The sequence below is a fragment of the Nyctereutes procyonoides genome, unplaced genomic scaffold (assembly GCF_905146905.1).
Source record: "Nyctereutes procyonoides isolate TBG_1078 unplaced genomic scaffold, NYPRO_anot_genome, whole genome shotgun sequence".
Lineage (NCBI taxonomy): Eukaryota > Metazoa > Chordata > Mammalia > Carnivora > Canidae > Nyctereutes > Nyctereutes procyonoides.
Window position 1 is genome coordinate 23,128,399 of NW_026575120.1, and position 16,509 is coordinate 23,144,907.

The 16,509-nt window shown below is 51.3% G+C and overlaps 1 long non-coding RNA gene across 3 annotated transcripts; it reads left to right on the forward strand.

Annotated features, from left to right (window-relative positions):
• Positions 1 to 1,940: 1,940 nt before the first annotated feature.
• On the forward strand, positions 1,941 to 15,767 carry LOC129515928 (uncharacterized). 3 transcript variants are annotated; one of them, XR_008665682.1, is made up of 3 exons: positions 1,941 to 7,966; positions 8,391 to 11,115; positions 15,271 to 15,767. It is a non-coding gene; the product is annotated as an uncharacterized LOC129515928 (long non-coding RNA). The 3 variants fall into 3 exon arrangements; XR_008665683.1 differs by lacking the exon at positions 15,271 to 15,767 and having other exon boundaries at positions 8,391 to 8,682; positions 10,802 to 11,449; XR_008665681.1 differs by lacking the exon at positions 15,271 to 15,767 and having other exon boundaries at positions 1,941 to 2,429; positions 5,724 to 7,966; positions 8,391 to 10,758.
• The last annotated feature ends 742 nt before the right edge of the window (positions 15,768 to 16,509 follow it).

The window sequence follows — 16,509 nt, forward strand, 5'->3', positions numbered from 1 at the left end:
TCTCTCTCTCTCTCTGTGTGTGTGTCTATCATAAATAAATAAATCTTAAAAAAAAAAAGAAAGAACAGATGCTCTCCCTGGGGGGCATAAGCAGACAGTCTGGCCTGAGGAAGGGAATTCCCTAGGAACCTAGGGCATGAGGCCATCTCCATCTCTCTGTCTCTTTCTCTGTCTCCTCTTTTTATGTCTCTCTGTCTCTGCTCTTCTCTGTGTCTCTCTGACTCCCTTCGAGCTCTGCAGACCCATTCCCTCCGCTTGGCCAGGACCTGCTACATGGTGGTGGCCGAGGATGGGATCCTTAGAGCCTGAGCACCCCCCACCCCTCTCCCATGATCTCGCAGGCAGTGCCCGGCAGGTGGCAGGTGTCTACACTGGGCCAGATCAGCCCGTCTGCCCAGAACAGCATCCAGCGCCTACTCAGCAGATGTGGCCTTTCTCTGTCATCCTCCAGGACAGTTTGAGCTGCTCCCCATGACGTGTTCAGTGAGAATGCAGGCCTGCTTCTGGACCCCCAGCACCTTTTCCGTCTGTCTTAGCTGCGTGCAGGGCACTCAGCAGCTCGTGTGCTAAGCAGCCTGGGGCTGCGGTTCTGGCCTGGGCCTCCCTTCCCAGGCCCTGGATGCGCAGCTCAGTAGCTTTCCTGGGGCCCTGTGGTGATGCCGAGGCCAGGACTCGCCCTTTCTTTCCTCCCGGGAGGGAAGCAGTTCACTCTGAGACCCTTTATGCACCCTGCCCAAGATGACGTTGATTAGTCTGATTTGTTTTGTAGCCTATAAATACTTACTGGCTGGTCCTTCTGTTTCAGAAACTCAGAAAAAAAAAAAAAAAGGAAACATGTAACACTTTTTATTTAAAAATAAAAGGCCACAACAAAATACAGGGGAGTCCGGATCCCTGTGCCTGCACCTTCAGTTTTTATCTCAGAAAAGCAGTCAGCCGCTCCTGCTGAATCAGGGCAGGAGCATGAGGTGTTGCACAGACACTGAGGGCTTTATTTCTCCTGTTGTGTGTGCGTGTGGACAACACAGGAAAGGCGCACAGAGAATGCAGTGAAGCCCCCTTCTCTCCCAGCCAACTGGGCCCCTCCCCGCCAGTGCCTCTGTCCCTGATTTCCAGAACATTCTTCCAGAGGTGAGATAAGGTCATCCTAACATTTTTCAGGTGATGTTTATTCATGGCCACGCTTGATTCCTTCTAGGCTCGTCTCTGTAAGCTCTTCCAGGGTTGTTAAAGAGTATGTGAGAGGCTGCGTGGCCCTGGGCTTTGATCTGACTGCTTAATTGCCTTTACTAATCACGCTGAGATCAAGAGGATAAAAATAGCCTCCAGGGTCGGAGGGTGATCAAGTCCCCACCCCCCACCCCCGCCCCATGCCCGGTCGGGGCGGCAGGGCTGAGGTCTCACAGACTCTGGCTGGCAGGCCGAAATCATCACTCTAATTAAATAAACCAACCTGAACTGCTGGAGCTTTGCAAACATTGTGACAGCAGGTTTCAGACCATTTACTCAGGGAGAAGCCGGAAGAGGGTAGGAAGGCAGATCCTGAAAAGATTCCAAATTGTTTTCCTCAGTGCTTGGTTCCCACGCAAAATGAGAAGGCTCTCTCTGTCTCTGTCTCTGTCTCTATCTCTGTCTCTATCTCTGTCTCTCTGTCTCTCTCCTCCCCACTCTCTCAGTGTTTTCTCTCAAAACTTCTGAATAAAAGGCCTCTGGGGATCCCTCTCTTTCTGAGTATTGGCTAGTCCTTCTCATTTTGGAATATCCTGGAGGCAGCCTGGATGGCTCAGTGGTTTAGCGCTGCCTTTAGTCCAGGGCCTGATCCTGGAGTCCCGGGATTGAGTCCCACGTCGGGCTCCCTGCATGGAGCCTGCTTCTCCCTCTGCCTGTGTCTCTGCCTCTCTCTCTGTGTTTCTCATGAATAAATAAAATATACTTTTTTTAAAGTGGAATATCCTGGTCACCAATCCACATCCTGTAAAACCTGACTTGAGACTCCTCTCCTACAGGAAGGCCTCCAGGATTACTCTCTTAGCCTCCAGGTGAGCTCATCGTCATTGTCAGGGCTTGCACAGTTAGCCTGGAAGTCATTTTTTCACTTACAGATAAAATCCCTTTAGAACTCATTTTAGAGGCTTCGGTTGTATGTATTTCAGCTTTGTAAGCAGATCGTGTGTTATATCAGGTCCAAAACGGTGTCTTCTATCTCTTCCCTATTCCCCCAAGCTGAGCTCATGTCACCTGTCACATAGGAACCTTTTCCAGTAACCTTGGAATCCAGGTAAATGGTGTCATCGTCCCCTAGCCTGCCAGGCTTGGAACCTGCAAGCCCTGGAAAGCATCTCAGCCGTCCGGCGTGCTGACATTTAATGCACAAATGGACTTGAGGCCAGCAGCATAACAGGATTTCACGCCCTGAAACCTGCACCGAGGTATCTGTGCCTAACAGCTTCAGAGAGGGGTGGGGGCTGTGAGCTTGGGGTCTGACTTTGGGCAGAGGACCTGGCCGGGAAACGGTGAGTCTCAAAGCCGCCTCTGGTCCTCCCAGGAGTAGGTATCAGGAGGGGAGCCCCCTGGTCAGGGCACCTGACCTGGCTGCCCTGGCCCACCGAGCTGTCAGGAGGGGCAAAGGGCACCAGTCTGTTGACCTTAGGCCATGAGCAGGTGAGCCCAGGGAACCGTTTGGCTGAACAAACAGCCTTAGAGACTCTTAGGGTAACTTCCAGGTTTAAGATGAGTGGCTCTTTGTAAAATACAGGTAAATTGGGAGAAAAGACACCAGGCTTGATTCAGTTACTTTGGTTCATCCCTGCTTGGGTCATCCTGGGATTCCGGCCAGCCGTCTCCACCCTCACATGGGGCCATGGGCTCTGGGCTCGGGCATCTCCTGATGGCCTTGGCCAGCAAGGGTGGGTGGCCCCCGGTACCTCAACAACCCCAGCGGACGACCAGCAGCTGGCAGAGCAGGGTCACTAGGAGCAGAGCAGGGGCACACGAGCAGTGGGCGTCCTCAGGGCCCTCGGGCATGTTCCCCTGAACTGGGGCTCTGAGAGTTTTGGCTGAGCCGGGGTGGCCCGCGGGCCCAGACTGTGGCCACAAACAGAAGCAGCCACGCGGGCCCCAGGGTGGTTGGGGTGACTCTGCTCTCCAGCCGTACTCAGCGCCCGGGCCTTCCATCCTCCTGCAGTTACTGGTAAGAGACCCACTGGGCAGCCCCGGGCATTGGAAATCTCCTCCTGGAGGCTGAGCGGGAGGTAGAGATGGTCCAGGCCTCGAGGCTAGCTCCTGGCCAGCCTCGTCCCCAACCCTTCATGGCCTGGGGCCTCACAGCCCCTCAGGCTTCTGCACTGGGCCTGCTCCTCCCTGTGTCCAGAATCTCTCTCCTGTCTCTTGTGAGGACACAAGCTGTAAGGTTGGGGCCCACCCTTAATCCAGACCCTTCACTTGATCACATCTGCCGAGAGCCCTATGTTCAAATGAGGTCACATTCACAGGTACTGGGGACTTGGACTTCACTTTTGGGGGCATGATTCCATCTGCCAGCCTGGTCCTTGAGCTCGCAATCATGAACGTCATGTCCTTTGGTAGAGATAGACGGGGTTGTCCGGGGACCCAGTCCTGCTCTCCAAGGCTTGTGGTCTTTCTTCCCCTTCTCCTCCTGAACCCAGGGTTAGGGGAGGGGATATCTATCACATCTTGGTGCCCCCGTCTGTGCCGACTCCTCAAAAATAGAAACAAATGCCCAGTTGGCTTCAGGTTACCATTACAGTCCTACTATGTACATGGAGTGAAGGGCCTCACCGGCCTCAGCGAACTGGGTCTAGTCAAAGAACAGAATCCATGTGGAGACATGTCACACGATGACCCATGTTCTGCTCAGTGGGGGCTGGCCTTTTAGAGTGTGTTGCACACTGAACAAGTAGACTAAGAATGCCTCTGTGAGGGAATAGCTAGAAAAGGTCCAAAGAGCCAAAATTCTGCAAAGTAGAGCTCGTTTTACTATTTCAACTACAGTAGAAATCCTCTTCACAGAGGCTTTTCGGCTGGTTGGTTAAGTGAAAAAGTCCTGAAAACAAGGAATGCTTTTTAAAAAAAAATCTATAGAAATAATCTTGTTTGAATTTCGAACATGCAAATGCACACTTTTGAAAGGTGAAAACTTTGTCTTTTTGGGGTAGTGCCGTGGCCTTCTCTTAGAGTATGGGTCATTGCCAAGAACTGGGGGTGCCTTTCTGCTGCAAACCACACCTGTGGTCACAGCTGGGATTTCTGCTTTGGGTCTCCTGAAAGCAGGACGCATACGAATAATAACCAAATGAGACAGACTCACTGATAAAGGCACTGGAGAACTTCCAAGGGTTCTGGAATGTTCTCTATCCTGAATCACATGATAGTTACACAAGCTATACAAATAAGATTAATTTTTTGGCTTTTTTTTTACCTTGATAAGAAAATTTTAAAAATACAAAAAATTGAGAACAAAAGAGGTAAGGTAATCTTAGTATGTGTTCTACATTTTTATGATTTTCCCTATTTTCTTTTATTTTTAAAGATTTTCTTTAAAAAATATTTTACTTATTATTTGAGAGAGAGTACAAACAGGGGAGCAGCAAGCAGAGGCAGAGGGAGAAGCAGACTCGGCTGAGTAGGGAGGCCGATGTGGGGGCTTGATCCCAGGACCCCGGGGTCACGACCTGAGCCAAAGGCAGATGACTTTCCCTACTTTCTACAAGTGTCCTGTCCACGGCTCACATAATGGCAACTTTCTTAAGGCAAGCTCATTATGGAATCTTTCTAGTCATTCAACTCAGTTTTCATAGACACAGAATCCTTTCTTTTTCATTGCAACGGCCACAGTTGATGTATTGTGTAATCAAATTGCACACTGTGATAAGTTTTAGGAACAAACACGATGGGCCCTCGGGAGGCGTGTCAGGAAAGAGGAAGGACATGCGGGCCAGGGCCCTGGCACCCAGTAGTCCCCGTGCCCTCTGGCCGAACATGAGCTGCCCAGGGAGGCCTGCTGACTAGCCAGTTATCCACCCCTACTGTTATCTCCCTTCTGTAAATGTGCATGTGATGTTACCCTAAGTCTGCAGGACAGCTTTTGTGGAAGGCACTGGGTCTCCCTCGTGAACCCACCGAGTGTTGGCCCAGAATTCAGGGGTTGTCTTCCCCGATCTGGCTTTCCTGGGACACAGTGATACAGCCTCTGCTGAATCAGTTCATTTTTGCCTCAGTTTACCCCCGACAGGTGGGAATATGAGCCCTGCCCTACCACAAACGACTGTAGGGAGTCACTGGGGGAGAGACAGACCCCACCCAGGGGTGCCTGGCCTGAGGGGTGGCCCTTGGGGAAACCATGTTGGCATGTCCACACAGGCAGGACCAGGGATTAAAGCAGAAACAGCCTTCGTTTCCCCTCCTTGCTGCCACGGCTGCCTCACTACGTGGGCTCCTCTGGGACCTAGCTTCAAGTCCCCCTGTGGCCAGCCTGGGACACACAGAGTGAACTTGGTACTGAGCACTGCTTGCTCCCCTCCCAGACCCTGGCCCACAGGTGGCCCTAAGGGGACGTTGTCTGGGTGCTCAGCCAGGCTCTCATCATAGGGTGATGCATGGGAGTGCAGCCAGGGCATTAGATCCCATTAGGCACCGAGCCATGGGGACGTCCTCACCTCGGCTACCTCCAAATGTGCCCTAATTTGGACAGAGGATCTTTGCAGGCACGTGCTTAAGATGACGTGCAACGGATTACAAGGGCTGTGCTCATGTGCAAGGGAGGTTTGGATGTCTGCGCAGCGGCGGGAGAGGCCTCAGGGGGAGCCGGCCCTGCCTGCACCCTGACCCCAGACTTCAGGCTTCAGACCGTGCGGAAGTAAGTTTCTGTCTGTCCCCCCCAGGGTGGCGTATCGGTGAGGGCAGCCCTGCCAATGTACCTGCTGAACACACACCACACAGCACACATCTCTTGGCCACAGGTGGTCACTTCACCTGTGACTACGAACCACAGGGCCAGGTATCAAAGATGGCTTTTATTTATTTTTATTTATTTATTTATTTATTTATTTATTTAAAGATTTCATTTATCTATTCATGAGAGACACACAGAGAGAGGCAGAGGGAGAAGCAGGCTCTATGCAGGGAGCCCCATGTGGGACTCGATCCCAGGACTCTAGATCACACCCCGGGCCAAAGGCAGACACTTAAGGGCAGAGCCACCCAGGGATCCCCAAAGAAGGCTGTTGAAACGCGAGTGTACTTTGAGAGGATGCAGCCCCGTGAGCATCTGTGGCTGATAATTTGGTGTGGGAGACAGCATAGCCCAGCAGCTGAGACCCTGGAGCATGAGGCCAGTTAGGTCCCAGCTCTGCCTGTTCCCATACGTGTGGCCAAGAGCAAGTGCCATCACCTGCTCTGCTGCCCCTGTAAATGGGAGGTAATAAGCTGTACTCACCTCATGGCATTACACAAGGATCAAGTGAGTTAATATTTGCAAAGGGCTCAGCGCAGAGCCTGGGAAATGGAAAGCCCGATGTGTTTGCTGTTCTCTCCGTCATCTGAGAGGCCGGGGTGGCAGGTGACTGGGAACACAGTGTGGTGGTGTGGGCAGCGGGGGCCAAGCCACCATCCTGAGCGTGCCAGGACCTCTTTGCACTCTCAGCAGTGTTGAGGACACAAGGGACAGTTGTTCCTGGGGATTACACCTGTTGATATTTTTTCCCCATTAGAAATGACTGATTAGAACTCTCCTGTACTGGAAAATAAAACCGAGAACATGTAACAATATTTAGTAATTCATTTAAAAATAATGATATTATTATTCATTTAAAAATAAGGATGATATGTCCTTTCTGTTTTCATGTGAACATTTTACGGGAAATAGCTATATTTACATTTCTGTAAAGCTCTTTCAATCTCCTGAGCTCGGGACCCCACGTCCTCAGCCCGCTGCCTTTCACCCCCAGGCCAACCTAACTGCACACCTGCACCTCTGGCCAGGTCTCCCAAGGGCCCTGGCAGTGGAGGCAGAGACACCTGCCTCCTTCCTATGCCCCGTTCACCCATGCGTCCGGCCTTGGGTCCTGCACCCGGTGCTGGGTCCTGCACCCGGTGCCCGTGGCCGAAGACTAAACGCTGGAGAGACTTTATTGCCTCATCACCCCTAGACACAGTCCAGCCATCTGAGAACACCAGGACCTCACCCTGGTCAGTCCTTTGGTGGCCAGGAGATGTCCCTGTCGTGTCCCTGCCAATGCAGGGCCAGAGGCCATGGGAGCCACGGAATTCAGATCCTTGAGTGCAGCACAGCTCACCCCAGGGCCTGCCGCGGCGCCCAGAGCATCAGCCGGGCTGCTCTGAAGAAACAGAGCTCAGAGGAGATTTAAACATAGACACGTGCACGGTGGAGTGTGGGCTCATGTGGCGGCGGAGGCTGGCAAGTCCCAGGAGTTGCACTGTGCAGGCAGCCCAGGTGGCTCAGCGGTTTAACACAGCCTTCAGCCCGGGGTGTGTTCCTAGAGTCTCGGGATCGAGTCCCATGTCGGGCTCCCTGCAGGGAGCCTGCTTCTCCCTCTGCCTGTGTCTCTGCCTCTCTCTCTGTGTTTCTCATGAATAAATAAATAAAATCTTTAAAAAAATAAAAAAGGAGCTGCACTGTGCAAGCTGAGAGCCAGGGGAACCACGGGGTAAGATGTCCCAGGCCGACGTCCCAGTTCGGAAACAGGCAGAGAGCAGATGCTCCCCCACCCGCTCTGTTCCATCCACACCTCCCGCTGATCGGTGAGGCCCACCTGCCCCAGGGGGAGGGCAACCTGCTTTTCTCAGTGTGCAGATTCAGACGCTCATCTCATCCTGAAACACCCTTGTGGAGGACACCCGGAGCACTGTCTGACCAAACATCTGGGCACCTGAGGTTTGGCCACGTGATGCGTGAAGGTGACCGCCACACCTGCTGAAGGCTGTCCAGGTCTGTCCCCTTCTGGCGCACAGGGCAGAGGGCGTAGAGCACCTGCTGGCTGGTAATGAACGCACAGCACAAAAGTGGCGGGAGAGCCCATCCCAGCAGCACCTCTGTCCTCAGTACGTGGAGACATGTGGCCTGGCCCACCTCCCACTCTCCCCAACCACCACGTGGCCTGGAACTCCTCCCGGGGCCCTTTGCCGCTGGTGGGGTTGGTGCTGGGCCCTCCATCCCTGAGCACAGCGTGTGCAGGTGCAGGGCTCAGAGACCTTCCTGTTCCCCCCACGCCGCCCCACCTGTGGAAACCAGAGCCCTCATCTGATTGTTTTCCCAACTCTCCCCAGAAATCTGCTTCGGGAGCTGAACCAGCCACAATCAGCGCAAATATTTTTTGTCTGTCCAGATGGAAAGACCATGTTTTGTTTTCCAGGTGCTGCCATTCATTGACCTGAGGCAAACGGCCTGTGCCGTCCTTCTGACTACATGACGATGGAGCCATCAAGGTCAGGGTGAGGGACCTGGACACCACGCAGGGCAGCACAGCCCAGGAGGAGCCTCATCCCAGGTCACCCTGGGTCATCCTGGGTCACCCCAGAGTCCTTCTGGCCCATGATACCCATTTGCTTCTCCAGAAGCCTTGATTACAGGCTGGAAGTGTGAATACAGTCTAAGCAGATACCAGTGTCAGTGGAGATAAACATCAAGCTTTATTGACTTAAGAGGTAAATATTGATGGAACTTAAATACCAAATCAATATTTACCTCAAGGGACAATACAGCCTGAAATTGAAGTTGGGCCATGTGTGCTCTTCCAGCACTTTAACTGCAGACTCCCGACGTCTTCATCAGGAGCGATGTGGTGAGAGATTCCTCGAGGCACCAGCAGTGAGGGCTGGCCGTGGTGGCCGTGGGTCCCCACTCACCAGAAAGCCTAAGAGTCAGAATTCGAAACCTGCACCACCCATGCAGAGCAAACCAGGAAACTCATGGCTTAGGCTTTTCGCTGAGAGTCCACCTGAGGGAAGGTAGAAGCTAGAACGGCACCGAGGCTGCACCTGCCAGCCAGGGCCGGCCGGCGACAGCTGGCTGCATGTGCTGTGCACCGCGAGGCGAGCAAGGCGCTGCCCCAGGCCTGGGCACGTGTGGCTCTCTCGGTGGCCTGGTGCGCTGGGGGGTCTGAGATGCTGCCACGTGTCACACCTGCCCCTCACCCCGGCTCCTCAGCCACAGTGAAGCAGCGTCAGCTGGGATCACAGCAGTGCTGATGTCCGCTCAGAAAGAGAAGCTGTGGACGGCGTAGGGGCTTGAGAAGGGATGCTCGGGAAAGAGATCTAAACTGAATCTGTGGTCCCGTGCACAAAGTCCCCACTGTGACGGGGAAGAGGCTGATGCTGGCAGGGCTGGGCCCCTCACCCCCTCGCGGAGCCCCCGAGGGTGTCACCGCCAGCCCCGCTCCACCCCCACCTGCCTGGGGCAGACCCAAGCCCAAAGCTCCGAGCCCCAGGGCACCACTCTCAAGGCCACACATGGTTTCTGGCTGTAGGTCCAGCACATCGGCCACCACAGGGGCTGCATTAGTTGGCCTAGGACGGCCCCAGGATGCTGCAGGCACCCCCCCCTGCTGTGAGCCTGCTCCCATAGGTGCACCTCCTGGAGCCCTTACAGTGTCAGTGAGGCCCCAGTACACAGGGGGTGCTCTCTGACCCAAGACTGCGCCTGCCATCTTGACAGATGTGGCCTTGCCCCAGAGGCCACACCATGCACATTTCTGGTTCGCCCATGACTGGGTCACATCCCAAGTCTCCAGGCACGCTCCGAGCTCTCCAACGTCTGTGTGCAGCAGGTGCCCTCAGAGCTGCCGCATTCGGGCCCAGGACCTCCACCTACTGGGTCAGCATTGCCAGTGTGCAGCCTGGCCTTGGTATTGCTCACGTCGCCATGTGTCGGGCTCCCAGACAGGAGGCCTCCCAAAGCTTCAGGCGGCCCGCCTCCCGGTCTGGGACTTCGGCCAGCTGTGCTGGGCTTCCGTGTCCCCGAGACTCTCACTTCCCCTCCATTCTTTTTTAAAAAAAAAGGGGGTCCAGGGGCGCCTGGGTGGGTCCATCGGTTGAGTGTCTGACTCTTTTTTATTTTTATTTTTATTTTATTTTATTTTATTTTATTTTTTTGAGTGTCTGACTCTTGATCTCAACTCAGGTCGTGATCTCAGGACCATGAGTTCAATCCCCATGCTGGACTCCTGGTTGGTTATAGAGCCTACTCAAAAAAATAAATACATAAAAATTAAAAAAAAAGAGTCTGTGTCACAAAGGAATAAATCCCATCATACAAAGATGCACACAGTACAGGTACACCTAGGATAAAGTGAATCCTTCCTCCTCTGCTCCCCTCCTGGAAGTCAGCCTCATATGGCCATGGCCTACCATGGCCAATTTGTTGTGAGGAGGACGCATGCATGCAGAAATACAGCTGAACAAATGGTTATTACAGTTTCTTCAACTTTACATAAAAGGCTTGTGCTACGCACGCTGACCTATGACTTGTCTGTTGAATGGGACAAGACAACATGGGTAAAACAGACCAACTGGGATCTCGCCCACGGCTGGACAGGGTCAGTGGCTGCAGCTCTGAAGCTTGGTCTCAGAACCCCCACGCACTCTTAAAAATCACGGAGGACCCCAGAGAGTTTTCATTGAGCTGGATTACATCTGCTGACATTTACCACAGCAGAAATTAAAACCAAGAAATTAAGATAAACGAACTCATTTTAAAATAAAAATAAACCCATCACAGGTTAATATATGTAACATGTTTGTACGAAAAATAACTATTCCCAAACAGAGGCTTTTATCAAGAAGACTGGCACTGCCTTATACGGCGGTGGACGGCTGGATCCTCCTGTCTGCATCTGCCTGCTGCCCGCGGCAATATCCTGTAGCCACTGGAAATGAGGCAGAAAAGGGGAAATACCGTGTTCCTGTTATGAAAATAGCTTTGAGCTCCTGGCCCCCCCCGCCCCGGGAGAACCTCGAAGCCCCGGACCTCGCCGCCGCGATGGCTTTCTGCATAAGAATGTCACGCGTGTTCCTAAGTATCTGTCTCTGTCGCTGAGCGTCACCGACTGATTTCGGAGCTCCCACCACGACCCGGACATTGTGAGTGAGGTGGGGGCCTGTGCTCCCCGAGCTTCCCTCCGGTGGGGGCCACACATCCAAGCAGGCCAGCGGAGGGCTCGGGGGAGCTGATTTTAGCTGGGGATAGATCCGATGGGGGGAAAACAGCAGATGAGCAGGAATTGAGGGCCTATTTTTAAACTCCATGTTCAAGAGGGCACCTGGGAGGCTCCATCGGTGAAGCATCTGCCTTCGGCTCAGGTCACGATCTCAGGGTCCTGGGATAGAGCCCTGTGTTGGGCTCCCTGCTCAGCAGGGAGTTAGCTCCCCCCCCCCTCTGCCCACACCCCTGCTTGTGCTCTCCTCTCTGTCAAATTAATAAATAAAATATTAAAAAAAATAAACCCTGTGATCAAGGGAGGGCTGCCTGCTGACGTTGGGTCAGTGGGGGGAGCCCACAGTGGAGGGCAGAGCCAGGGTGGGTCCTGGGGTGGGTCCTGGGGTGGGAGCAGGCCTGGCCTGCATGGGGACCACGTGCCAGGGGGCGACCAGGGCAGAGCTCCTGCGTGTTATTCCACAGGAGACAGAGCTGTTTTGAGCAGCTCAGGCCACATGCCCAAATACCACGGGTTGGGGGCGCAAACAACAGAAATCCTCATGTCTTTGGGTAGCACTGGAGGCTGGTGGCCCCAGGTCAAGATGCAGGCTGACGAGAGACCCTGAGGACGCCCCCGGCTTGCAGGTGGACACCTTCTCCCCGCGCCCCTCCCTGGGCCCTCACGTGGCCCCTCCCAGGTGTGCGGTGAAGGCAGAGTGTCGGCTCTCGGGTCTGTCTCCCACCAGGACACTAACCCTATCGGATCAGCCCCACCTCATGGCCTCCTGGATCCCTAACTACTTCCTGGGTCCAAATACAGCCAGGCTGGGGATTAGGGCTTAGACAGAGGACGCCTAGGGGGACATGTACATTCCAGCCATAACAGACATCAGGGAAGAGTTTGAGGCTGGGGCTGGTGTCATCTGATTCGCACAAAACCATCTGTTGGTCGGAACCTTCGGGAAGCGTGGGGCCAGGGAGGAAGCTTCAGCCACAGACTGTGCCAGAGGTGTCAGTGTGGGGCCTGGGGGGCAGGGAGTGGGCGCGGGGGTGACAGCAGAGGGTGGGAGTGAGCGGGTTCTGAGGTAGGGCTGAGGGGGTTGCTAATGCCTCCGGATGTGGATGGCCCCCGGGCCTGGCTCCGGGCACTGGTGGTAGCACCAGGCAGGCAAAGCGCACCTGCTCCCACGTCTCGGATGGGAGCCTAGTGTGTGGGTAGGGCACATACACAGTTACCGGAAGAGTTTAAGGCAAGAGCAGGCACATTTACATTACAAAGGTGTTGCTAAGGTGCTATTCTGGGTCAAATGGTGTCCCCTCAAAACTCACACCTGCCCGATGCCTCTGACCTCATTTGGAAATGGGGTTTTTGTAGATGTAACCGAGTTAAAATGAGGTCACGGTGGACTAGGGGGGCCCTAAATCCAATGACTGGTGTTCTCCTAAGGGGAGAGAGACACACAGAGACACAGACACTCCCAGGAAGGAGCCTGACACTGCAACACCTTGATCTTGGACTCCTGGCCTTCAGAATGGGGGTTGTTGTGGGCTTTCTTAGCGAGGCCCTGGGAGGGTGCTGTGGCTGCCCCCCCAGAGCCAGTGTGTGGACCCCCGGGCTTCCTGCCAGCGCTAGCCATAAGCACTTGTAAACCTGCACGCCTATAATTCCCACACAATGACCCTTACAGGGCTGAGCAGTGTTTCCTGAGTTTATTGGACAATGATTTCATTGCCCCCTTCTGGAAATTGCCCGTTCGGATCTTTTGTCCGTTTTTCTTCTGGGTCATTTCTTAATTCGTAAACACTTACTATGTCTCTATCCCCACTCCAAGATGATAGTACATTTTCCTCTTTAGGATTTTAATCTTTGCAGCCTGTATTTCGTGTTTGGTTTCAATCCATCTGGAATTGACCAGGGGCGTGGTTGAAGCAGTTCTCTATTTTATCTCCCAAAAGGAGGGCCGGTGTTTCCAATTCTGCTGATTGAACGGCCTGTCATAATCTCACTGGGCGACTGGCAACAAAAGTCAAAGGGCACCAGTGTATTTAATTTTTTGTAGACCACAATTTCCTCTATCTTGACCAGCTAAGTGGAAAACCGCCTAAGACTAGAATATATCGTGTCCTCCTCTCTGGGCTCCTTTTGTCAGCCGCTTTGCTGCATGACAAAGAAGCAGGCCCGGGGACTTGGACTGGCGAACGGTCAGGAGTTGTCCGCCACCGGATGCTTGTAAACACGTTCCACCAAGTGGTCCCGGTCCCGGGGAGGGGGAAGCACTGAGCTGACCTCACAGCTTCGGGTTGTGCTCTGGGTCCACCTGTCATGGCAGCTGGGGGACCCACAGGACCTTTCGGGTCCTCATTGTCTCACATGTAAACTGGGGATAAAACTAATAATAGGGACGCCCAGGTGGTTGGGCGTCTGCCTTTGGCTCAGGTCGTGATCCCGGGGTCCTGGGATCGAGTCCCACATTGGGCTCTCTGCAGGAAGCCTGCTTCTCCCCCTGCCTGTGTCTTTGCCTGTCTCTCTGTGTCTTTCATGAATAAATAAAATCTTTAAAAAATAATAATAATAACTCTACTCACAGCTATTCCCATGGGACTACTGTGATACCATATGGGGAAAGCACCTAGCCCAGGGCCTGAGGGTTATATCACCTCTCATTCCTTGTTTTCTGTTCTAATTTTTTCTCACTTTTTCCTTGATTAGAAATTAACCAGCTTTTTGATTTATTCATAAATTCAGCTGTTATTCTATTTCAGAACTTTTTTTTTCTATTCTCTTTACTGGGTATTTTTTCTGCTTTACTTGAGTGTATTATAGCTTACTCTCCCTAACTTTTTGAGCAAGATGGTGAATTAATTTAATTTCTTTTTTTCTACTGATATAAATATTCAAGTCTGTGACTTTGCTCTGTTTGTATTTCCACAGATTCTATCTAGTATTTCAATTATTACTATTTCCCAGAAATTCTGTAATTTTGCTTTCAATTTCGCTCTGACTCAAATATTGATCAACAGGGAATTGTAAACTTCCAGGCCTGTGTATGGTTTTGTGATTGTAGCAACCTCTAGTGTTGCTACACTGTGGTTAGATCATCCTTTCTACGTTATTTCTCCTTTTTGAAATGAATTGAAGTTATTTTGTGATTTATAACATGGCCAGTTTCTGCGAATGGAGTTAGAGCAACAGAAACGGGAAATTCCCAGGTAGATGTGATACACTCCTCGGCTCCTCTGCAATTCTGTGAAATATGTATAACTGTTGAGAGCAAATATTCTAGCATTTTCTGGGTACATTGATTATGTGGATTTAGTAAACATGCCACATGAACAGAGGAGGATGAGGGACCAGGGTGCTGGTAAGGGTTCTGTGGTACACTTGAAACGGTAGTCATTCTAGATAGACTGCAAGATTCAGGTAAGTTTATCACAATCTCTAGAAAACTGCTAACAGAATAACACAAAGAGATAAACCAAAAAGCTAAGAGATCCTTTAAAATGGAATACTAAAAATATATTCAAATAATCCAAAAGAAAGCAAGAAAAAGGGAGCAGGGTAACACAACCAGATGAAACAAAATCTCCTATAAATCATATGTGTCTGCCTATTTCCCTGTTTCTTCTATAATTTCTGTTTTCTTTTATAAGATTTAATGTATTAATATTTATAACTGTGACATCTATATTATAAACTGCAATGCTGAAGGATTCAATGTGTCTTTGTTTTATCTCACTTAATGTTTTTTGGTTGAAAAAAATACCAGTCAGGGATCCCTGGGTGGCTCAGCGGTTTAGCGCCTGCCTTTGGCCCAGGGCATGATCCTGGAGACCTGGGATCGAGTCCCACGTCGGGCTCCTGGCATGGAGCCTGCTTCTCCCTCCTCCTGTGTCTCTACCTCTCTCGCTCTCTCTCTCTATCATAAATAAATTAATTAATTAATAATAAATAAATAAATAAATCTTAAAAAAAGAAAAAAAATACCAGTCTCATATTAAGACTGAGATCTTTGCTTTTTTTTTTTTTTTTGCATGCCTTTGCTGATACTTTGATTTTTAACCTTTTAAAATAACTGTCTTGGTGAATATCTTGAATCCAGCCACAGAGTTGGGGAACAGCCAGACTCCAAGGTGGCATCCAGAGATTCTCATCCCTTGGTCTCCTGCCTCTTGGGTGGGTTCCTGTCACATCAACCAGAGCTGGTCTCCTCAAGCAATGGAAGAGATGGCAGAGATGATGGTATATGACTCTAAGTCTAGGTTATAGAAGTCATTGCAGCTTCTGCTCCGGGCTCTGGATTGCTCGTTCTGGGAAAAGTGAGATGCCATGTTGGTGAGGACACTCAAGTCAAGCTATGGAGAGGCCTCTGTGGAGAGGACCCACCTGGCCAGCCACGTGAGGGAGCCATGTTGGGCGTGGATCCTCCTGGCCCAGCTGAACCTTCAGACCAGCCCTCGGCCCCAGGCGGTCCCCTGAGCAGACAAGCATCCATCTGTCAATCCTCCCCTGAACATTTGACCCTCAGAAACTATAAGACACAAAATATAGCTACTGCTTTTTCCAACCACCAAATTTGGGGTGACTTGTTACATAGCAGTAGATATTTAATGCAATGATCCGATTTGAAATTTTTATTAATAGATGAGTTAAATCCTTTTACAGTTATTGGTGAGATGAATGCATTTGATTCTAATCTGTTATTTTGTGCTGTGATATCTAGGTATATCTATCTGCATATATAGGTACAGAATATATGACTATATCTATGCCTACCTATTTCTCTCTAGAGATTTCTAATACATATATGTGTGTATGTGTGTATCTATCCATCTGTTTCCTCAGACACACACGTACTTAGGCAATGTTTTACGATGTGGTCTGTGGCTGTAAACCTCTTAAATGTTAACTACTTTGAAGTTTAAGAAGGTTCTCCTTGCATTCCAGTCGTGTCATTTATAACCATGCCTTACTATAATGCCTGAACCACCCTCAGTCCCTAGGCAGGGTCTGGGGCCTCCCTGCCATAAGCAACAACAAAGTGGCTTCTCTCCTCCTCCTCCTGCTCCCCCACACCCCAGCTTTAATCAAAACTTACCTTTCTTAGCACCTACTACTTGTGATTTATTATAGCTGTTTATGTGCTTCCTTAATTCATCTGTCAGCCTAAATGTTACCTCTTGTCTCTCGGCGATTCTGATGAAGAAACAAAGAATTATTTTAAGTCCGTATTGGTTGATGATCCTCTCTCCCCTTGACTCTTGTTGGCTCTGTGGCTCCTGCGTTGTTGAAACACAAGATATTTGTGTTCTATTCTTTCACTAACACCTTCTCTACTTCT